The following is a 10,943-nucleotide window of genomic DNA, read 5'->3' as shown; positions in this document are numbered from 1 at the left end:
GTCTACATAAATGAACCTTCTTACTCAACTCGATCAATCCGCGCTCACTCATATGACCAAGTCTCATATTCCATAATCTGATAGTATCAACTCCTGACATGGACGATGCAACTGCAGCCGAGCTGGTAATGGTAGAACCCTGCAAAACATATAAGCCGCCGATCTTTTTTCCTTTCATAACCATAAGAGAGCCTTTTGTAACCCTAAGAACTCAACCTTCACCTGAAAAATTAGACCCAATGCTATCAAGAGTGCCTAAAGTGATGAGATTCTTCCTTAAACCTGAAACATGCCTAACATTTGTCAAAGCCTGGATGACGCCATCATGCATTTTAACCTGAATTGTGCCTTTCCCTATAGTCTTGTATGAGGCATTGTTCCCCATAAGAACAACTCCACTATCAATAGCTTCATAAGTGGTGAACCATCCCCGATGAGGACATATATGATAGGAACAACTCGAATCCAAAATTCAATCATCCATGCTATTGTTTATACTATATGTATCCAACAAAATCACATTTTCAGCAATATCAACTTCAGCGGAGTCCTCCTTTGATTTTTCTTCATACTCTTCTTCTTTATTTTTATTCTTTAATATGTAACAATCGGTCTTGATGTGCACTTTCTTCTTGCAATATCTGCATGTCAGATTCTAGTGCTTCGACTTATACATGTTACATCCAAAGCCCCTTTTTTTATCTTCCTCGAACAAATAAGCCATCAACTTTATCGCCATTTTCACTTATGGTTAACTTTTTATCGATCTTCTCCTTATTCAATAAGTTCTCTTTGACGCCATTGATACTAATAGAATCTCGACCATAAATCATAGTATCCCTGAAGTGCTTGTAGGAAGGCGGCAAAGAACACAATAACAATAGGACTTGATCTTCATCATCGATCTTAACATTAATCTTATTCAAATCTGTAATCACAGAATTAAATTTACTAATATGAGATTTGATGGGTGTTCCTTCCGATATCCGAAGTGTGTACAAACACTGCTTCAAGAGGAGGCGATTAGTAAGCGACTTCGTCAAATACAAATCCTCTAATTTAGACCACAAATCAGCGACTGTTTTCTTCGTGAAAACTTCTTGCAAAACTTCGTTTGCCAAACATAAATGGATTGCTGTTAAAGCTCTATCATCCAACTCGTTCCAATCTTCCTCCGTCGTAGTAGTCGGTTTCTTCAATTTACGGAACAAAGCCTTCTTCAATCCACTCTATGTCAACACGACGATCATCCTACTTGCCAAACGCTAAAACTGATGTTGCCTTCAAACTTCTCGATATCCCACTTCGTAGTAGTTGTCGTCATTTTCTCGTTCGATCGATAGCTGAGGGCTCTGATACCAATTTGTTATGACAAATTCCCTATGATAAGCTAATATCAACCATACGAGAGCACGAAAAATATCAAGAACACACGAATACAAAAATATACGTGATTCGGCTTGTAGCCTACGTCCACGAGCGAAGGAGGATAAAAAATTTACTAATTGTGAGGAATCACACCCCAAAAGCCTAATACAACTCTCAACTAAATGAATAAAAAGAGAAGAATATCAAATAGGTTTCACAAAAGAAATTTCTCTTCTTCTTGATTGGTGCTCTCAAGATTGATGACCTAATTGGGTTGAAAGATTGTTCTTATGAAGATCCCAACTCATTGTTGTCTACGAAATAAGAGTTCTAATAGGAATAAAAGTTCGCATGTCCTAAAGCCCAACAAGAGTCCAAATAGAAATAAATCTCTAATATGATTGGTTATGCAAAGTCTAATGTAAATAGGACTCTTGATCAAAACAAACCAAGCCATAAAATAAACTCCCAAAGCAATATGTATTTGATTACTTGAGACAACCTATAACAACTACCAATACTCAAGACGCGTGTGACGGGGACGTAAAATAGAAACTCAGGAGTGCTATAATAAAGTTGTCTAGAGAACAAGATTTTTCAAGGCATTTTCCCCTCCTTAGTGTAAAGAGCATCTCTCTAAATTTTCAAGTGTTAGCATATTTTCTTTATTTTAAAATAAAAGGGTATTTTGAAATTCTAAAACTAAATCTCACGCAAACAAAAGTTAGCGCACATCTCATCAAAACCGCCAACATGCAATGGCCATGTTATGAGTCGAACCATATTGCGGGGAAATTTTCCATTTCCCCCTCCAGTTTTCCCATCGAATGGCTCGAAATATTTGTCGCGTGCAGGCATTTTGGAGAAGAATCGGAGTCAAACCAAAAAGGATCTAAGGCTTCTTTTAAATAATAGTATAAATGAAAAAATAGAATAAAATATGCTCAAGTTTAATCAATCTAACTTATGTAGGATGAACTATTCGTTTCTTGGTTCATAGTCAGTGCGGTGCCATCAGAAATCACGCAGAGGAGAAAAGATCCCCAGGGTCCTAACACACCACCTGCGTCCAAGAATGAGGTGGCCTGCTACCGCAGGTAGAGAGCGAAGCAAAATCCTATCACCTAAAACACAGGATAAAATGCAGAGATATATCCGAGGGCATGAGGTGGAGGACAGACAAATCACAAGTGCAAAGCTGTAATTTTCTATTTCCTTTAGTTTTTTATTCTTAATGCTATATTTTTTTTCCCCACCTCCAAATTTAACTATTGTTGCTTCGTGTTTACCACTGCACAGTACGGAATCGGTCAGCGGCGACGACTCGAACACTGGCGAAGGCGAGAGGCCACGTTGGCTGCTTTACGTGGCAACGGCGAGCGATTACCTGTCAGGCACTTGTTTTAGACTTATTAAGCTGACACCAGCCCTAGGACTACAGTACTCGTAGCACTACTAGTCATGCTTTGATATTCGAGCTCATGAGAGCTCTCTCTCTCTCTCTTTTTCCCCCCCTAACTTTAATTAATTGTTATTGTCTTGTTGTATTCTTTTGTTATGATATATTCACGCTCTGCCCTTTTGCATGGAGAGCATCCCCTTACCCGGACAATTCGCTTCCCCCTCTTTCTCTCTCTCTCCCCCCCCCCGCTCTTGTTTAACCCCATTTATGCGTATAGAAAATGGTTTCCGACGATATATGTATTATTCTGTACTAAAACCGTTATTACTGACCGCATTAACAACAAATGACTACTGTTTTACTCATTTTTATTTTAGACACAGCACCTACTTAACCTTCTAAACTTGCTTATTGGACTGTTTCGTGCCATACATTGCATCATCTATGTATCGATCCCATCAAGTTCCAAAACCCACGGCCGTCTACAACCCTCTAACTCTTTAATTTTCATGTGTTGCACGAGTAAGAAAGTATCAAGCTACTTAAAGATAAAAAGATAATACAGTGACATACCCATCATTAACCTTTCTATAATGATATGGAACATGTAGCGGATGAGTTTATGAATAAGTGAGATCGTCAAAAGTTGAAAAATAAGCCTCTTTAAATCTGAAAGAAAATAGGTAACATAAGATACGGGCTTTTGCGATAACTCCATGAGAGGGAGTGATCGCCCTGCGACGATCGGAATCCCGAGATCCATGAGTAACACGATTATTTTTAGCCTTTCGCAGTTTTTTAGTAACATAAAGTTGTTGGGGAATTTTAGTCTCCTCGCTTGCTATGATTTGCGCAACTTGAAATCTAATCCACGATCAACAAGATATAAAACAACCACAATCAAGAAGAAAGAGCACCGAGATTTACGTGGTTCGGTCGACCAACTTCGACCTACGTCCACGGAGTAACAATACGAAAAATTAGAATCAAAGGTTTTTTTTCTCTCCCCGGATTCAAAGAACTGTTCTTCATCGATTCGATGAGCCCAATGTTGCAATCTTTTACACTAACAAAGACTACGAAACCCTCACCTCTCGCACAATATTTTTGGATTAGGCTACGCCCTCTGCTAACCCTAGATTACAAGAATATTGGCTCTCTCTCACCTGCTTGGTTTTCCTCCAACAATAGAAAAAAATATACAAGGAAACCAAAACTCTATCTCTAGCATACATTCCTAATTAGAATAGAATTCAAACTCCTAATCAAAGGTTTTTTTTTCTCTCCCCGGATTCAAAGAACTGTTCTTCATCGATTCGATGAGCCCAATGTTGCAATCTTTTACACTAACAAAGACTACGAAACCCTCACCTCTCGCACAATATTTTTGGATTAGGCTACGCCCTCTGCTAACCCTAGATTACAAGAATATTGGCTCTCTCTCACCTGCTTGGTTTTCCTCCAACAATAGAAAAAAATATACAAGGAAACCAAAACTCTATCTCTAGCATACATTCCTAATTAGAATAGAATTCAAACTCCTAATCATAATGAGACACAATCTCCTAATCTTTGATAGATCTCTAACCCTATCTAATTCTCATGAAGTTATACAAAGAATCAATGATATAATCCTAACAAAAGTTGCAGCCTCTTGTATTTTCTACCTAAGAAGACACATACATTATCATTAAGATTTTCGCTTCTTATCTATAGCTTTTGTGGAGTCAAAGGTTTTTTTTCTCCCCAGATTCAAAGAACTGTTCTTCATCGATTCGATGAGCCTAATGCTGGATTGGATGAGCCCAATGTTGCAATCTTTTACACTAACAAAGACTGCGAAACCCTCACCTCTAGCACAATATTTTTGAATTAGGCTACGCCCTCTGCTAACCCTAGATTACAAGAATATTAGCTCTCTCTCACCTGCTTGGTTTTTCTCCAACAATAGAAAAAAATATACAGAGAAACCAAAACTCTATCTCTAGCATACATTCCTAATTAGAATAGAATTCAAACTCCTAATCATAATGAGACTCAATCTCCTAATCTTTGATAGATCTCTAACCCTATCTAATTCTCATGAAGTTATACAAAGAATCAATGATATAATCCTAACAAAAGTTGCAGCCTCTTGTATTTTCTACCTAAGAAGACACATACATTATCATTAAGATTTTCGCTTCTTATGTATAGCTTTTGTGGAGTCAAAGGTTTTTTTTCTCCCCAGATTCAAAGAACTGTTCTTCATCGATTCGATGAGCCCAATGCTGGATTCGATGAGCCCAATGTTGCAATCTTTTACACTAACAAAGACTGCGAAACCCTCACCTCTAGCACAATATTTTTGAATTAGGCTACGCCCTCTGCTAACCCTAGATTACAAGAATATTTGCTCTCTCTCACCTGCTTGGTTTTTCTCCAACAATAGAAAAAAATATACAGAGAAACCAAAACTCTATCTCTAGCATACATTCCTAATTAGAATAGAATTCAAACTCCTAATCATAATGAGACTCAATCTCCTAATCTTTGATAGATCTCTAACCCTATCTAATTCTCATGAAGTTATACAAAGAATCAATGATATAATCCTAACAAAAGTTGCAGCCTCTTGTATTTTCTACCTAAGAAGACACATACATTATCATTAAGATTTTCGCTTCTTATCTATAGCTTTTGTGGAGTCAAAGGTTTTTTTTCTCCCCAGATTCAAAGAACTGTTCTTCATCGATTCGATGAGCCCAATGCTGGATTCCCCAATGTTGTAATCTTTTACACTAACAAAGACTACAAAACCCTCACCTCTCGCATAATATTTTTGAATCAGGTTACGCCATCTGCTAATCCTAGATTACAAGAATATTGTCTCTCTCTCATCTACTTGGTTTTCCTCCAACAATAGAAGAAAGATATACAGGGAAACCAAAACTCTATCTCTAGCATACATTCCTAATTAGAATAGAATTCAAACTCCTAATCATAATGAGACTCAATCTCCTAATCTTTGATAGATCTCTAACCCTATCTAATTCTCATGAAGTTATACAAAGAATCAATGATATAATCCTAACAAAAGTTGCAGCCTCTTGTATTTTCTACCTAAGAAGACACATACATTATCATTAAGATTTTCGCTTCTTATCTATAGCATTTGTGGAGTCAAAGGTTTTTTTCTCCCCAGATTCAAAGAACTGTTCTTCATCGATTCGATGAGCCCAATGTTGCAATCTTTTACACTAACAAATACTACAAAACCCTCACCTCTCGCATAATATTTTTGAATCAGGCTACGCCGCTACGCCCTCTGCTAACCCTAGATTACAAGAATATTGGCTTTCTCTCACCTGCTTGGTTTTGCTCCAACAATAGAAGAAAATATACAGGGAAACCAAAACTCTATCTCTAGCATACATTCCTAATTAGAATAGAATTCAAACTCCTAATCATGATGAGACTCAAATCTCCAAATCTTTGATAGATCTCTAACCCTATCTAATTCTCATAAAGTTATACAAAGAATCAAAGACATAATCCTAACAAAAATTACAGCCTCTTGTATTTTCTACCTAAGAAGACGCATACATTATCATTAAGATTTTCGCTTCTTATCTATAGCTTTTGTGGAATCAAAGGTTTTTTTTCTCCCCAGATTCAAAGAACTGTTCTTCATCGATTCGATGAGCCCAATGCTGGATTCCCCAATGTTGTAATCTTTTACACTAACAAAGACTACAAAACCCTCACCTCTCGCATAATATTTTTGAATCAGGTTACGCCATCTGCTAATCCTAGATTACAAGAATATTGTCTCTCTCTCATCTACTTGGTTTTCCTCCAACAATAGAAGAAAGATATACAGGGAAACTCAAACTCTATCTCTAGCCTATCTTCCTAATTAGAATAGAATTCAAACTCCTAATCATGATGAGACTCAATCTCCTAATTTTGATAGATCTATAACTCTATCTAATTCTGATGAAGTTGTACAAAGAATCAAAGACATAATCCTAACAAAAGTTGCAGCCTCTTGTATTTTCTACCTAAGAAGACACATACATTATCATTGAGATTTTAGCTTCTTATCTATAGCTTTTGTGGAATCAAAGGTTTTTTTCCTCTCCCCGGATTCAAAGAACTGTTCTTCATCGATTCGATGAGCCCAATGTTGCAATCTTTTACACTAACAAAGACTACGAAACCCTCACCTCTCGCACAATATTTTTGAATTAGGCTACGTCCTCTGCTAACCCTAGATTACAAGAATATTGGCTCTCTCTCACCTGCTTGGTTTTCCTCCAACAATAGAAGAAAATATACAGGAAAATCAAAACTCTACCTCTAGCATACATTCCTAATTAGAATAGAATTCAAACTCCTAATCATGATGAGACTCAATCTCCAAATCTTTGATAGATCTCTAACCCTATCTAATTCTCATGAAGTTATACAAAGAATCAAAGATATAATCCTAGCAAAAGTTGCAGCCTCTTGTATTTTCTACCAAAGAAGACACATACATTATCATTAAGATTTTCGCTTCTTATCTATAGCTTTTGTGGAATCAAGGGTTTTTTTTCTCCCCAGATTCAAAGAACTGTTTCTTCATCGATTCGATAAGCCCAATGTTGCAATCTTTTACACTAACAAATACTACAAAACCCTCACCTCTCGCACAATTTTTTTGAATCAGGCTACGCCCTCTGCTAACCCTAGATTATAAGAATATTGGCTCTCTCTCATCTGTTTTGTTTTTTCCAACAATAGAAAAAAATATACAGGGAAACCAAAACTCTATCTCTACTCTACCTTCCTAATTATAATAGAATCCAAACTCCTAATCATAATGAGACTCAATCTCCTAATCTTGATAGATCTCTAACCCTATCTAATTTTTATAAAGTTATACAAAAAACCAAAGACATAATCCTAATTAACAAAAATTACAGCCTCTTGTATTTTCTACCTAAGAAGACGCATACATTATCATTAAGATTTTTGCTTCTTATCTATAGCTTTTGTGGAATCAAAGGTTTTTTTTCTCCCCAGATTCAAAGAATTGTTCTTCATAGATTCGATGAGCCCAATGCTGGATTACATGAATTACTTCTGCCTGCATCTTATATATCGAAAAATAGTTTATATTCAGTTTTTATGAGTGGATTCATTTTTCATAGCAATAGTAAAGCATGCGATGATAAGGAAAAGAAAGGCAGCATAGAGATGCTACCTTTACACACTAAACACTAGGGAAGAAATGACCATGTTTTACCTTGGGAGAGCATAAAATACTTTGACAGGCTTGTCAAGGCTTTAGGAGTTTTGATGACTAATCTCACTGAAGTAGATAAAAATTAAAATGACGTGAGCAACAGAGGTTACGGACGTCAATCTAATTACGCACCAGTTACTGGAAAATTATTAGCGCCATTTACTGTTCTCCACACAACCCCACACCCCACAACGGAAGAAAAAAAAACCTCATCCTCCCTTCCTCCAAGACTAAGCAACATAAGAACGTACACCTCTTAATTCATTAAAAGATCTCAAAGTTCTAGAAAAGACTGATACAGAAGAACAAGAGTAGAACTCGTAAATACTTAAGTTGATTAAGATCTCCACTCAACAATCTTTTTAGCCTCTAACAAGCCAAGACACATCTCAAACGTAGAACTAATGTATATCACATGCTTATAAGAGTCTCGAAGCAAATGAATAAAGAAGTTGGTGAATTAACAACTCAGTCAACTTAAGTTTATTATAACTTTTCTCAAAGAGGCATTACGACAAGTAAATATTATATGATAAGAGATGAATGATTGCATGAACAAAATTATGAGGACGATATTAGCACGACTCAATATATTGACATAGAATAAATTCAAAAATAAAAAATATTATTATTAATACTTAAAAACACTAGAGTCGAAAAAATACCACATTTAAATTTCAGGGTTAAAGTATATGTAATGCTTTCGGCATGTCACGCATAATATTACTATAAAATACAAAAAATATAAATATAAATAAATAAATCAATCAACCAAGGCTTGGAAACATGACAACATAGAATACTTGACACTTTTCTATATTTTTCAGTAGAAAGTAGAAAGTAGAAAGATATGATTAAAGATATAAAAGTTCATCAAAAATTTAATTTGAATCATTAATTTTATGCACATTTTTAAGATAAAATACAACCAGAAGCATGTTCAGGACATAAAATTTCTGTTTAAACATATGAAAGATGTTTTATAGGAATTTACTTATATGTATAATTTTATCTCTACAAAATAATTGAAAACTAATTCCTACACATTATCTAACGAACAAGAAAAATTAAAGTTACTTAAACTTCCATCTTCACCTGACATTGACAACTGAATTTACCCAGTAATAAACAACCTACACAAAAGGTTTAATGAAATTACATACATTAATGCTGATATTTGAAATTTAAGATTAAATTTTAAACTGTATCAAAAAGCTAAAATCATAGTAAAATAACATTCATTAGTCAAATTTATAGCAATACAGCTATCATTTATTAAACAATTGCAAGCCACAGATCCACTATCCTTCTAACATTTTGCTCGTCTGACCTTCCCATGATACAACTTTGATTGTAATTACCACTAGTTTAGTCTAATCTTACCAAATATATATAATTTAAAATTTCTACAACACTTTTTCAGTTAAAACATATATCTATTCCTTGCAAGGGAATATAAAATAATGTTGGGTCTTGTGATACAAGTATCCAAGCAACAGTTTAAAATCAAATACTAGTCACTATTAGCAACAATTCACAAAAGGAAATTAACAGTAACAAATACTTGAGCAAGTAATATTCCTACTTTCCAATATATTAAAAGCAATAATCTTTATATTAGTTGCAGAATAACTGAAAACTAGTAAACAAAATAATGCATTTTTTTTGTTGGTCCACTCTGGGAATTTCAAACAGAAATTTTTTATCTCTCTGCAAATAACCATTGCGGTTATTAGAAAGAAGCAGCTTTTGCATGTGAATGTAAAAAACCAGTATTAAGAAAATAAAAAAAGAAAAAGAAAAACAAGAAAACAGTAATTCCTTGGAAAATGGTGTCATAAAACATTTCAAGGGTAAGCCAGGCATATGCATGTAGCTCTCATTAATCATTTACTTCATAAATTGAGGATTTAACATAAAAATTAGAGCACTAATCAGGTTATTTTTGTAAAAAGGCACTAGCCAGGTTTAGAAGAGCAGGACTTGGAACCCAAAACTGTCAAACCTTTAGGGTACCTCAAGCTAATACTCAAGAGCAAGAAAAGAACAATTAAGGAACGATAAGCACAAGGTGAAAGTATACTGTGGTGAAAAGAGTACCAACAAAGTATTAACCTTTAAACCAGCACATTAATCTCCAAGTCATTTGGTACTACACTAGTCAATGACAAACAATCTTTAGTAAAAACTGCCTATGTTTAAAGAGTAAGCAAGCACACAGCTACCCACAGAACACATACACAAGCTCATCAAAACCAACAAAAAGACCAAAACATAGTTTAGGATGCACAATCTAGTCACCACTCATTTTATGTCTTTGCTTTTGGCACCATATTCTAAACAAAAAACTAAAACACCAAAGCCCTGGGAGATGTGCTCCTTGTCTCATAAAATTATATACCTCTCGGAATTGAAGCATAATGTTTGTCCAAAGAATGCTAACTTTATTACCGCTCCTTGATCCTCTACCCACACGAGGGCTCCCCCCCTATTATTCTATACCCTCCATCCCACAAACCAACATTATAAATTATAATAACATATAAAATAAACATAACAATATATTAACCAAGACTAATCTCGCATACTATGTGTTGTTTTAGCACGCTTTGGGAATGTAGGGTAACAACTGCAATTGTATTTGCAAGTGTTTGAATAATCGACAAGTAATACAATTTTAAGTGCAATTGCACCACCGCAAATAAAAAGAAGCAACCATTTGGTTCGCGCAACAAATGAAGTTCAAATTATAACTTCCAATTGGAATCAAACACCTCCAAATAATAGTAGAAATGTTCCATCGGCAAAATTTTAAAAATGAATCAAATAACTGCAACCGTATCTCTATGCAAAAATATTGAAGCAACTAAAATATAGACTGAATCCGGTCACATGATGGCA

The sequence above is a fragment of the Asparagus officinalis genome, chromosome 4, assembly GCF_001876935.1.
Source record: "Asparagus officinalis chromosome 4, Aspof.V1, whole genome shotgun sequence".
Lineage (NCBI taxonomy): Eukaryota > Viridiplantae > Streptophyta > Magnoliopsida > Asparagales > Asparagaceae > Asparagus > Asparagus officinalis.
The sequence above is the reverse complement of the archived record's forward strand: the minus strand, read 5'-3'. Positions refer to the sequence as shown.